The following is a 13949-nucleotide window of genomic DNA, read 5'->3' as shown; positions in this document are numbered from 1 at the left end:
CTTAATAACTATTGTTTAAATATTTTTTGAATTGTTGAGTTTTTCTCCCCAGGCCTCTGCAATAAATAGACCATTGGCTCAATCGCACTTTCACGTTTACTAAAGGATAAAGAAAAATAAATAAGTAAATTAGTTTTGCTTTTTCCCCCATTTTATGTAGGTTATAACTCTGATTAACTTAATGTTATCAGTTGAACCATTCACATTCCAGGCTGTTATAGCTGTAATTTTTGCTCGTTAAACTGCTAGTCCTTAAATTGCAAAGTGAGACCAGATATACCACTGTGTTTCCCCTGCTCATTTTTAACAGAATTGTTTGAGCTATAGACAGCTGTTATGTCATTTTCACAGTGAGTGAACACTTGACATGGAAGAGTGCACAGTAGCATCTCTCTCTCTCTCTCTCACACACATGTACTTAGCCTTTACTGTTCACTAGCTATCTGTAGCTCTGATATTTTAAATGCATTTTAAAATCCACCTTTTTGTCAGATATGAATAATGTCACATACCCCCCCCAAAACGAAACAGCCACTAAGAATAGAAACACTACTATATTAAAAGATTATTGAACATATTGAATGTCAACATGTGAAGCATGAGTCCGTAAACTAATTGGTTGCTAGTGCTACCTCACATTTTTTTGATTTATAGTAGTAATATTCCCATTTATGCCAAAAACACAATAGTATTTATTCACCCCTCACCTGCACACATACAGTTATCTCTTCTCTTTCTTTCACTGTGTTAATGCATCTGTTCCCAAGTCTCTCCTTTACCATTTCTGCTCATTATAATACAATTCATATAGCTGCTTAGTGCATATATTATATACATACCTTGTAAGCTATCTACACCCCTTCATTATGTTATATACATACCTTGTAAGCTGTCTGCACCACCTTCATTAATCTGCTTTCCAGTATTTAAGTATGAGCATGTTTAACCTTTTAAGAGGTCTAGCAGCTTTCCTCTTATAAATTGCAAAAGATCAGTTCAAAGAGCTCTCTTATCAAACTAAACAGGAAACTAAGTCCAGTAAGGTCAATTACAAGTTCAAGATAACCTGACAGACTAAAGACAGCCAGAAGGTCTTCTACAGCTATGTCTGAAGCCTCAAAAGAAGCACACATCAGTGTGACAAATTGGTGGTCAGTGGTGCCAGCTTCACTGAGCAGAGTGACATAGTGAATTTGCTGGCTGATAAATTCTGCTCAGGGTTTAAGTCCCCCCCAATGTGGTACCTACTAGCATAACAACCCCCCAAAAAAAAACTGTCATCAAGGAGCAGGTCCTGGTGATGCTAAGGCCAAAAACACAGCCTTGATGGGCCTCAACAGTATCTCAGGATGCCTCATAAATAGCTTGAAACATGACCTGTGGAGGACCACTTGAGTCTCTTTTCAACTATAGCCTCGAAATAGACATTGTACCATGAGAATGGAGGTCTGCAACGATTATCCCACTTCACAAGGGTGGACTGTCATCTGACTCCAGAAACTACAGATCTTCTAGTCAGACTAATCTAATAAGAAATGCCTTGGAATGAATTATCATGGAAATGACCAAAGACATAGGCAACCTTCAGACATAGGACCCACCCCGCTTTGGCTTTGTTGAGGGGCAGTCATGCCTACTAAACCTGGTGGACTACTTTGAAAAGGACCTAGTTAAGGCATTCGATACAATATCCCACTCTAATATAGTTGCAAAACTCAATGTACTGGGGGTAAACCCCTTCATCACTTGCTAGCTGGCTGACAGACAGGACCTAAGAAGTTAAGACTGGTGAAACCGCCTCTACTAAGAGACTGGTCACCAGCGGGGTCCGTCAGGGCTCTGAGCTGGGACTGCACATATTTGGTATCTACTTCTAGGAGGTAAAGACTAATGTCAAAGGTCTTTGGCTGACCAAGTTTGCAGATGACTACAAGTTCAGAGCTATCAAAGATCCCCCCCCCATGATGTAAACATCTAACAAGATGGTCTAACACAGACCAATGACTAGTGCCAAAGTCATGAATTAAAACTCCGTGCTAAGAAATGCATTTTAGTGCCTTTTGTGAAAACTACCATCCAGGCTAATTACTCCACACCCCCAAGAGTTGACCTGATAGTCAGGTATCTGTGAACATATATAAATAGTAATCTGGCCTTTGGCCAGCACGTGACTAAGGTAGTAAGAAGTTCGGTATATGTCATCCAGTGTGTAAGTAAGGACATGGCATCCAGGTTCAAGGAGGGTAAGAAAGTCATGCTGCCACTCTGTTCAGCCCTTATCAGACCCATCATTGAGTTTGATGCTCCCTTCTGCATGTACCTGACCAGGCATTTGCAAGAGTTGCAATGCCAACAAAGGTTCACCCTATAAAAAAAACACCAAGCAAGTGTTAAAACACCAGACTACAAAGCCAGCGAAAAAGATGCCACCAATCCTGTATTAAATAGTTTATTCACACTGAATAACACTCTGGCACCTCGGCACAGCCTTCCTGGAGTTACAAAATGTGCTACACCATACATCCATATAGATATATATATATATATATATATATATATATATATATATATATGTATGTATGTATACACACACACACACACACACACACACACACACACACACACACACACACACACACACATTCACTTAAATACAGTTAACCAATCATCTAATTAGTCAATCAATTAAAATAATCAAATATACATTTTAAAGAAATACTCTGCCAACAAAGGTTCCAGGATATAAACACACTGTCCTATGCCAGTTGTCTTAAAGCCCTAACTCCATACTCTGTTTCCTATAGGTTACTGAGAGGCAATCTAAACTTGGCATACAAGGCATATTCAGGTCCAACTCTGATGGACGTTTTGCACATCTGCAAAGTGAATTGCATCAAAACCACTAGATCCAAGGATTTAAGTTTAGCTTGTGCATAAATAAGGTATGGCCTGACAGATGTGTCTCAGAGGATTCATATGCTGTGGAACAGGCTTCCCATCCATATGAAGCAGAATCCATCAGTAAACCTATTCAAGCATAAGCTTTTTTTTTTTTAAACAAGAAACATCTTTATTAAATTATCACACGTCATAGGCAATCCTATATTTATATACATGAAAACGTACCATATTGAATTAATTTTAGTTTCAAACATTATACATCACTTATAATTTATCTAGTCATTGTCAGTAAAACATTACATTCAAATCCTGCCTTCTTTTATACCTCGTTCCTCCTCCGCATGTATTGTTCTCACAGTTCCCATTTTTTCTATGTAATTTGCTCCTTCCCTTTTGTGAAGATCCCAATTCCAGCAGTTCTGTGTCTGTTACTATATGCAGTACAGTTGCTTTAAACTTTGATTTCCATTTTCTAGTAATTGCTTTTTTGGCAGCTGCCATAATTAGACTCAGCAAGGCCTTACTATGTCTAGGCAGTTCTAATTCTGTGTTATAACTCAAAAATAATTTCCTTACACAAATTTGCTCACTCAGTATCTCTGATAGAGTAGTATGCAGAGAATCTTTAAAGTCTAAAACAATAAGTGTTATTTATTAAGTACAAAAGTAAGTGCTTTTGTGCATAACCACTTCTTTGTATTGTCTGAATTTAGTCTAAAGAACAACTTAAGTACAGTTTAAAAATGAAAACATCCAGTCAGAATTCACAATAAAAACAGACCAAGTCCTATTAAATATTGTGGAAACAAATCAATGCTTAATCTTGCATCCTTTCAAATAAGGTCCTAGTGATGTGTTTTCATTCAAACCACAATTCCTGTCTGCTTGCAAAGTTAGAATCCACTTAAGTTCATTAGCCCCAGGTTTATTAAAAACTCATTACAGCTAAGTGCGCCTCCAGGCGTTTATCTAGGCGTCAAATATTGCTTGTTCATACTTGCATTAATAATTCCGAAACCATGCTATATAAAAGTTATCAGAATATTTTATCTTGAAGCGTACATGATGGCAAACGCAGTTGTATTGCTATTTGACCATTGTCAATGAGTATTTATTAGAATTGTAAGGGGATAACTTCATTTTTTTTAAAGGCTCAAGCCACACCCACTGGGAGTTAAAGGTGCACACTCAAAAGAGCTGTACTGGAGGGTATGAGTTAAGGAGGTCCACACCTCTAGCATTCTTAATAGTTAACTGGGTCAATTTAAAGAGAAAGCTGTGGTCAGAATGCAGATTAATATGCTTATATAAAGCATTCGTACCAACTTTCCTCCTGATGTCTGAGCACGTTCTTAATAAACTTTACACAACTGTTAGTGGATTGAATGACTATTCAGACCTCTTACTAGTAACAATGGATGTTACCACTGTTTTTACGGTACTACCTAACAGTTATCGCTAGATGCAGTTAGATTTCTAACCTCCTCTACTTGATTCTTATAGTTAGCATGCAATACTGTGTATGCTCTACTAATTATTCCTATTTTAACAGTAGCTTCTGTTATAGACTCTACTAAAAACTGTACCAATGCTGGTCTTTCACCTAGGATCCCCATATTTCTTTGTTTGCCTATACTCTGATATCAGTCCTTGATATGGAAGGCAGTCTGTAGCCAGCAGTCCAAATAAATTATTGGCCTCTTCCAATTCTGTTACCTATTTGCTCCAATAAATTTTAGCCCCCTCTTGCCTATTGTCTGTAGCCCTAATTGCAGTCATCCCTATCAGCATAATCTTATTTCTCCATTCCTGTGTTGGCTTAGTTCTTAGAATACTTTCTGCTACTTCTTGAATATTAATATTCTAAATGGTTATTGTTCTCCTTAAGGATTTGCATCCAAAATCCCAGTCTGTCCTCGTTTCTTGAGCTTCCCTCCTGTTTTGTCATCAAGATCATTTTCACTTTGAATTATAGGTTTCTGCTTGTGTTGTGTATAGGACTCTTAACTGTGTAGCTCTGAAATCCCCCTTCAAATCAAGTAATCCCAAACTGCGTTGTTCTTTTGGAAGAATCAGCTTATCTCATTTGACTCTTGCCATCTTCCCCTCCCAGACAAAATCCTTCAGCTCTTTATTAATTACTATCCACAACATCTCTGTGGTTGATAAAAATATGCCTGACCTGTGTATAAAACTAAAGGAACTAAAAACATTTTAAATGCTGTATCATGCTATCCATATCCATATAACTTCCAATTTTTCAGTTTTTGTATTCTCTTTTTAGTCTCTTCCCACATGTCCTTTGTTGCCATACCAGAATCCTTTTTAATCCATACTCCTAAGTAGTTCCTTTAATCATGCCCCCATAAATATGGAGCTCGCTGAACCAGTTCATGTGTGGGTACATAATTTTCAGCTATTATCTTTGTTTTAGCTTCATTAATGTTATATCTTGAAAAGATATGAAACTGCCTTGAAATGTTCCACAACACCTTTTTTGGTTTTATCAGGTATACAATATCTGCAAATAGAGCCAGCTTTTCTTGACTACCATACCAATTACATTGTTAAATTTCTGAGTCTCTTCTTTTCTTTGCCAGTGTATCTAAAAATAATGCTAATAACAAAGGGGAAAGAGGATACCCCTGCCTGGCTCTTCTGTTCAAACCAAAGTTATCAGAGAGGAACCCATCCACTTTAATTTTCACCTCTGATTCCTCATATGTCTTCCTAATCAGCCTTATAAGTTTCTCAGGGAATGCAAATGCTTCCTTTGCCCTACTCATAAACTCCCAGATTACTCTGCCAAATGCCTTCTCTGTATCAAGACCCATCAATAACAGTGGTATTTTATTAAATTCTGCTTCCCTGTGGATCATCAATGTTCTGTTAATGTGAAATGATTGCTTGCCTTCCACAAAACCACATTGATCCATATCTATCAATTTTGGAACCACCTTTACCATTCTTTTAGCCATTATAGACATAAACATTTTATAATTGTGGTTTGGGATTGAAGTGGGCCTGTATGAAGCTGGATCAGATGGGTCTTTACCCTCTTTAGGTATTAAAGCCACCACCACTGTCTTCCAGGATGTTGCTGTTTCTCCTCCTCTTAAAATACTGTTAAATAAAACCTTTCAGATCTGTATCAGTTTTTTCCCCTGCTAGCTTCCAAGCTTCCACAGTATACCATTTGGTCCTAGGGACTTTGCTGTGAATTGGTTATACGTCACCATTTTTCTCCCATCTCCTCCTATCCTGTTAGTAATTGAGACTCATCTACCTCTAACCTAGGTATATTTAAGTCTTCCACAAACATTCCCATTCATACCTTTTCTTGATTTCCATGTTTCTCTGCTTTATACAGACTTTCATAAAATTTCCTAAAATATTTCTAGTACCTATGCAGGATCTCTTATCTTGCTTGTTATAAGATCCCTAAGCTTGACGACAACCCTTTCTACTTTCTGTTGCCTGAGTCTTTGTGCTAAAAGTTTTTTTTTTTGCTCTGGAATTGCAAAAAACAGTTGCTTAACTGCAATCTTTCTGAAGTCTTGCATGTTATCGAGGCAATCCCTTATTTTCTGTTTAGCATTCTGCAATTGCTCCTTTTCTTGTTCTGTGAGACTCCTCTAGTCTGCAGTACTTTTAACATTTGTCAGTCCCTCTAAATAATTCTTGTTACTTCTTAACCATATCTCTCTCTTTTATTTCCACCTTATTTTTAAACTCCACTTTAGTCTTATCATGATCACTAGCTGTATTTTCAGAAGAGATTTTACCTTCTGTAATAACTCCCAAATAATTTTCACTACTTACTACCCATTCTTTAAGTTATATTTCTCTCTTTTCAACAAATTGGTGGGAAAGTGCCAGTGTATCATTTTTATTTCATTACCCTGTGTTTTTATATTAGTTATAATTGGTGCGTGATCCAAAATACTTAGTGGATGCGTATCAACTTTTAATTAAATGCACATGTTCCTGTGAATTGCAAGTTATGTCTAGTCTACCCCAGTTTTTGTATCTTATGAAATAATATGTAAACTCACTCCAAATTCCTACTAATTATTTATTTTTTATTTATTTACATTTTGTTTACCGGGTAATGTCTGACTGGGCTAGGAGCCCATTTTCAGCAGAGACCCAGGGAGAAAAGCTCCAACAAGTTATTAACAGTAAAACAGCAATGAAAACAAAAATTACAGAGTATTGCTTACCATGTACAAATACAGCGATATTTGGATTAAAAAGTAACAGAGAGGCTAATTCACAACTGGTTCACAATATAAAATTGAGTATACAAATAATGATATTAAGAATAACAGACTTATTTTTAAACGTAGTCATTAAGTTAGAAGAAGAGAAACAAGCAGACAAATAATAATTCACTGCATTTGATTTAGTTAGAGTAACAACAATGTAGTGGAATTAGACTGGAACTGTGCAGGAGCATAGCCAGTGATTAGTGAGGTGTTCTTTTAGGAATAGTTTGAATTTGTGACTGACTGAATTTTTTAGGATGTGCTGGTGTGCCAAGTTCCACGTTTTGGCTATTTTATTAGAGTAAAGGGAGTCTTCATAGTAGTTATGAGATTTAATTACCTATAGAATTAATTTGTCAGATGATCTAAGGGGCCTAAGGTTTGTATTTGGTTGAACTGGGTCAATAGGAGCAGGGCAGTTAGGCTTATGAATAATGCTATGAGCAGTGGTTAGTTGGTTGAGAGATAACAGATTGGGTAGTTTAGTCCAGTTAAGCTGGTGAAGTGCCAACAGTGATGACATTTGTGTGGTTGGTTTATGGCAAACTTGGCTGTTTTGTTATAGCAGGTCTCTAGGTTATTCATATCGGAGTTGCGCAGGTTGGAAAGTTTTTGGGAGCAATAAAGGAGGGTGGGTAGTAGTTGGGATCTGGCTGTGGATAATCTGGCATTTTTTGGTAGGTATGGTTTGGCCCTATCAAGTGAGCCAGGTTTTGATGTAGTTTTTTTTAATTGTAAATGATGTATGTTTGTCAAATTTTAGACAGTTATCTATTGTTACACCTAGAAGCTTAGTTTGACTGACCGGTTCAATTTTAGTACCATTAGAGGAGAAGATGTTGACTGGGGGCTGGTTATTTTTAGCTTTTTTATTACAGAACACCATTAGCTTAGAAGGTTCGGGTTGAGTATGAGTTAATGGTCAGTGAAGTAGTTTTCTATGTCTTGGAGAGATTTTAGTGTTTTTTGCTTGTAGTTCGTAAGGTGAGGGGGCAGAACAAATGAGATGGGCGTCATCCGCGTATTGAATGATAGAAGCTATTTGAGTGGAGTTGCTAAGGTTATTGGTAAATATGAAGAAGAGGAGAGGTCTGAGAATGGAGACTTGAGGGACTCAGACAGATATGGGTAGTAGGGGGAGAGTTTGTTCTCCCATTTTGTAGACTCCTGTTGATTAGAGAGATAGCTGTGAAACCAAGTGAGGGATGTTGTACTAAGATTATATGTCACTAGTTTGTTGAGAAGTATTTGGTGGGAGACTGTGTTGAAAGCTTTGGACATATCGAGGAAAATTGATGAGACCAGTTGGCCTTCATTTTAGAGGAGGTTTTATTGTGTTAATGAAACTTGTAAGTGCAGTATTAGTGCTGTGCTTAGGTTGGAAGCCATGTTGAGAATTGGATAAAAGGTTGCTCTTAAGGAAGTGGTCAAGAAGTTATTGATGTATGCATTTTTCTAAGATTTTGGCTGAGGGGAGTGAATGGCAATGGGTTGATAGTTTGAGAAGTCTTTAGAATGGCCACCTTTGTGAATGGGGATGATATGAGATATTTTCAAGAGGAGAGATACGTATTGTTCAGAGATGGAGCGGTTGATTAGTATAGATATAGAATAGGAGATAGAAGGAGCTGTTAGTTTTAGAAATTCATTAGGAACTTGATCGGCTGCGAGCATACTGGGTTTTAAATTTGTTAGGAGTTTTTTATGTAACTAGTTTGGATGGACTTAATAGAGAATGAGTTAGGGTTAGATACAGTAGAAGTGGGTACTGTTAGAGGTGAGTTAGGATTGTTGCTCAAGAGGGAGGTTATTGAATTGCTAAAGTAAGTGTTGAATTGTGAGGCTATACACACAGAATTATTTGTAGAACTTGCTGGGGTTGAAGGTTTTTCCAGGGTTTAGGAGATAACACTTCACCAAAATTTTGGGGCTTGTTCTGGTGTTTTTGTTGGCATGTTTGGAATTATGATTCTCCTGTTCGATTCTTGGCTGGAGTGCGGGGAGTGCCTTCTGTGTGGAGTCTGCATGTCCTCCCCATGGTTGAGTGGCGTTCCGAAAGACATGCGTGAATGGGCGTGCCTTCATTGAAGGTTGGACGTCAAGCTGGCAACTCTGCACCATAAAAACCTACTGCCAATCATTAACAGACCAGAGTTCCGCTGTGGTGGCCCCTAACCTGGAAAAGCCGAAAGACAAACAACTACAATCCATGCTGGACTTAGATTCTTCCCCTTTTTACAGTTCTCCACTATGAGTTTATTTAACAACAAATTATGCTTTGTTCCATATGACTTTCTTTTATTACCCTTTTGTTCTTTTGACATAATTGAGTTTCATAAAAATGACTATAAACTCTGTCGGCATCAATTCCGGTGTATAGTTTATATGTTGTCGGAAGGCAAGATGTTATGTAGTCCTATCTCGCCTACATTCTTCACTTGTGGGTTCAGAGCCGAATGTTGCCTATTTACTAGCTCGAAAGTCTTTGATTGGCTGGGCTAAGATGGTATCCCACAATACATTGCTCCACATCCCCAGATCTCGTTTGCCGCTTGTAGAGCTCGGACGTGGTCTCGACTTGGCTGTGGCTAAGTATTGCAAAAAACTCTTTCTTGTGAAGATTTTTGGCAAATTTTTGGCTAATTGTGTGTATTCAAGTAGAGTTGTTGTTAGTGTTGTTGCTGCATTACTTTTTGTAGGTTGCGAGTGTGTTTGTGTGTGGTATCCCTTACTCCCTCGGGTTAGGCCTGTTTAAGTTAGAGGACCTAGTCCTCCTTGTGGTGTTTGTCTGGCTGTCTCTCTTATTTTAAGTTGAGAACAGTTTTATTTAGAGGTTCTCCCCTGTGCCTTGGTTGTGTTTTTTACGTGTTCACTGGTTTCTGTGCCAGCGGCTTCCCACCTTTTGTCAGTAGCGGCTGCTACAGTTGTTGACTTGGCATGTCTAAGGAACAAAAAGAGCATAAGCCCTCGGGCTTTAAAAAGTGCACAAAGTGTGCCTATAAAATGTCTATCACAGACGGACATTCGGTCTGTGTTTACTGTCTTGGAGCCATCCACCTTCAGGAGTCGTGCAGTTTCTGCCACTGTTTTAGTCCTCGGGTGCTCCAAGAGAGGAAAAACAAATTGATCCTAAAGAGACTGCTAAAACTGTCCTTTGAGGAGGATTTAGGTTTGGCTCCCAGCTCCCAGTCGAAGTCTAAACCCTCCAAATCCAAGAAGAGGTCTCCGGCTCCATCGATTGTTTCAGAGCCACCTTGTAAAATTACCATTGTTGAATCTGCTTCCTCGGCTCCACCGACATCGGGGCCGCAGGAGGGTAGCTGTGTCGACTGAGTCTGCTTCCGCTCCGATAATTTTGGAACCAATTCGGAGCCGGTCGCCAGGTTTGAGGCAAGCTTCTCCAGATAGGAGGTCTAGGTCTCCATCCATTTCCTCCAAATCCACCAGGCTTTCCGATTTGGATGTAGATAGGGTGGTGCAGAGGCTCCTACAGTTGCCGTTGTTGGCCAAACTTTTCTCTGCTCTGACCCAGTCAGCTCCGGAGCCAGCTCTGTTAGTTGTACCTGCTATTCCTCCTCCGAGCGCATCCTTGTCGTCGGAGCCGGTAAGTTCCACTCCGAGGGACGTTCCTGCACTGGCGCCGATCCCCAGCGGGGTTTATCGGTACCCGCATCAGCTCCGACCTTGTCGGCTCCGTCCACAAGGTTCGAGACTTGGGTCTCGGTCGGGCCCGAGGGGGATATCTCGGAACGCCCTTCAGTTCCGAGCCTCCCCCTTGGTGCCTCGGCTGCGGGGACACCGGTCATGGCCTTGGAAGGTGGTCGGTCCTCCGATTCGGGAGGTCCCACCTTTGAGGCTATGCGGAGCTCGCTGGCTAGGTCAGCTACTTCTCTCGGATCGGTTCTTCCGTCCCCCACAACACCGGCGAGAGCTTCTGACACCCAGCTATCCTTGGATAGCAGAGCGCAGAGGCCTAAGGATACCCCCAAGAGTGGTCCCCTTCTTTCTGAGGGGCCCTCAGAGCCTGTGCCTGAGGAACCCCCCAGAAAGAAATCTTGCAAGAGGAAGCACATAGACTCCCAGGACGAGTCTCTCACTTCTGATACTGACCTCGAGGAATCGGAGAGGTCCCCCAGGTCTTCCTCTGAGGATGTTTTGTTCTCCGATATACTGGAGATCATGAAACAAAGAGGAGACTGGCCCTCCAAAACCCCCTCTGAGGAGGAGTCAGTATTCCTTAAGGCCTTTGGCGCTCAGCCCTCCGTCTCCTGGGTGTCTCCACCCTTCGACGAGCTCCTGGACCTTATTTGTCGGAGGGTGTGGGAGACTCCTGACTCCGTGGAGCCTGTTCCTCGACGCCCCAACAAATTTTTGACAAAGGGAGTCCCGGTAGATGCTATGGTGAATGGAGGCTGTCACACAGAAGGAAGTTACTGAGTCTTACTCTTTGGTCCATCCTCCTAACAAGGAGTCTAGGACTATGGATTGGTACGGGAAGAGTACACTGTCTTCAGCGACCTTTACCTTGCGGTCGCTGAATTATTTGTCTCATTTCACGCGACTCCAGAGAGATCTCCTTAAGGAATTAGGAGATACTCTAACGGGTAACGTGCCTGAGGCGGTGGCTCAGACTGTCAACGCTCAGCTCTCTACCCTCAATGCCATTGCTAACTCATCCATGCGACTGATTTCGTATGCGGCCAAGGGAGCTAGTAGGGTAGCTAGTTTAGGGGTGGCTCTCAGGAGGCAAGCCTGGCTACACCTGTGTCACTTTGCGGAGGCCTTTAAGTCTTCCTTTACTGATGTCCCCTTCGATGATTCCTCCTTGTTCAGAACCAAAGTGAAAGACACACTCACCAGGTGCGAGCAAGAGGGAAAGACCTTGTCTGCCGTGGGAGTCCATTTTTCCCTCCCGTCGAGGCCTTATCCCAAGGCTCAGCGAGGGGGAAAGATGTGGTTCAAAAAATCTCAAAGGTCTTTTCCTACTGCACAGGGTGAGACCCCCCGCCCCCCGAGGCAGGGGAGGGGGGGGTCATATTCAGGAAGACGTCGCCCCAGAGGCAGAGGGAGCCCCTGCAATTCTGGGGACCATGATTCCTTTTGCGGTTCCCCATACTTTCATTCCTGAGGGTGTGCCCGGCTGTGCTTCTCCGGAGCCAGTCGGGGGTCGTATTTCCCAGTATCCGGAAGCCTGGGTCAACATCACCCAGGACAGATGGATATTAGGGATGATCACCAGAGGTTACACCATCCCATTTCACTCCACCCCCCCCCCCCCGTCAAAAGGATCCCAGACATTCCACCCAGTCAAAGGGGTCATGCAGAAACAGAGGTTTTTCAGATGCTAGAAAAAGGAGTCATCCAGCCAGTCCCCCCAGACCAGATAGGATTAGGGACTTACTCGAGATTCTTTTTGGTGCCGAAAAGAACGGGGGACCTGAGACCCATTTTGGATCTCAGCCGACTCAATCATTACGTACACAAGTCCAAATTCTGGATGGTCACGCTACAATCAATTCTCCCGTTATTGGGGAAGGAAGTATGGATGTGCTCCATTGACCTGAAGGATGCTTATTACCACATCAAAATGGACAGAGCATCCAGATGTCATCTACGCTTCCGGCTGGGAGCCAGGCACTTCCAGCTTCGAGCCCTGCCCTTTGGTCTCACCACAGCCCCCAGGGTGTTCACCAAGTGCATGGCAGTGGTGACGGCTCACTTGAGACGTCAAGGATTCCAGGTGTTTCCTTACCTGGACGACTGGCTCCTATCCGCCCCCACCAAGCATCTACTTATTCAAAACAGACGTACTGCTATCGATCTTTGTCACCAGTTAGGCATCACAATAAACTGGAAAAAATCTGCCTTGCTACCCTCACAGCGTGTCTCATTTATAGGAGCAGAGTTGGACACTGTTCGATTGAGAGCATTCCTACCTATGGAGAGGATCACAGGGTTTCAACGACAGGTTTGGATGATGATGTCTCTGACACGTGTGAGGGCACGACTAGTTTTTCAGTTACTGTGGACAATGGTGTCCACTATCATGATGGTCCCGTTAGCGAGGTTATATATGAGGATCCTACAATGGCTCCTATTCGCCCAATGGTCCTTCCAAAGACTACCGCTATCCCATCCTATCTTAATCACAGGCAGATGCAAGCAGGACCTCAGTTGGTGGTATGCACCAACAACTTAGGTGTAGGGAAACCCTTTGTTCCTCCCACCCCGGTAGCCACAGTGACCACGGACGCCTCCTGGATAGGGTGTGTGGGGGGCATTATCTCGGCAGGATGGTCCAAGGCACGTGGCAGGAGCACGAGATAGACTTGTACATAAATTTCCTGGAGATGAGGGCAGTGCTCCTAGCGTTGCAGGCACTTCAGGATGTCCTCCCTCTAGGGACTATTGCAATACACTCAGACAACATGTCAGCAGTGTGGTATCTCAACAAACAAGGAGGAACCAGATCGTACCCACTATGCAGGGAGGCCATGAGAGTGTGGAATTGGGCGATAGCTTCCCAACGGGCCTTGGTGGCAATGCACATCCTGGGGAAAACCAATGCGATTGCAGACAGGCTAAGCAGGGCGATCCTCATGCCTTACAAGTGGTTCCTGAACCACCGGGTGGCAGACAGTATATTCAGCAAATGGGGTCAGCCTTGCTGTGATCTGTTTGCCAGCCCCCTCAATGCGAAATGCAGCAACTACTTCTTGCTGATCCCCCCACCGGGGGAATCTCCAAGGGACGCTGTTGCGCACAATTGGCCCTCTGGTC

At 42.1% G+C, this 13949-nt stretch overlaps 1 protein-coding gene across 2 annotated transcripts in view; it reads left to right on the top strand.

Annotated features, from left to right (window-relative positions):
* The window catches only part of DIS3L2 (DIS3 like 3'-5' exoribonuclease 2), a 4570298-nt gene that overhangs the window by 711440 nt on the left and 3844909 nt on the right, over positions 1-13949 (top strand). The window lies entirely within an intron of this gene.

Source organism: Protopterus annectens, chromosome 4.part1 (assembly GCF_019279795.1).
Source record: "Protopterus annectens isolate FY-2018-M chromosome 4.part1, PAN1.0, whole genome shotgun sequence".
NCBI lineage: Eukaryota > Metazoa > Chordata > Ceratodontiformes > Protopteridae > Protopterus > Protopterus annectens.
The sequence above is the reverse complement of the archived record's forward strand: the minus strand, read 5'-3'. Positions and strand labels throughout refer to the sequence as shown.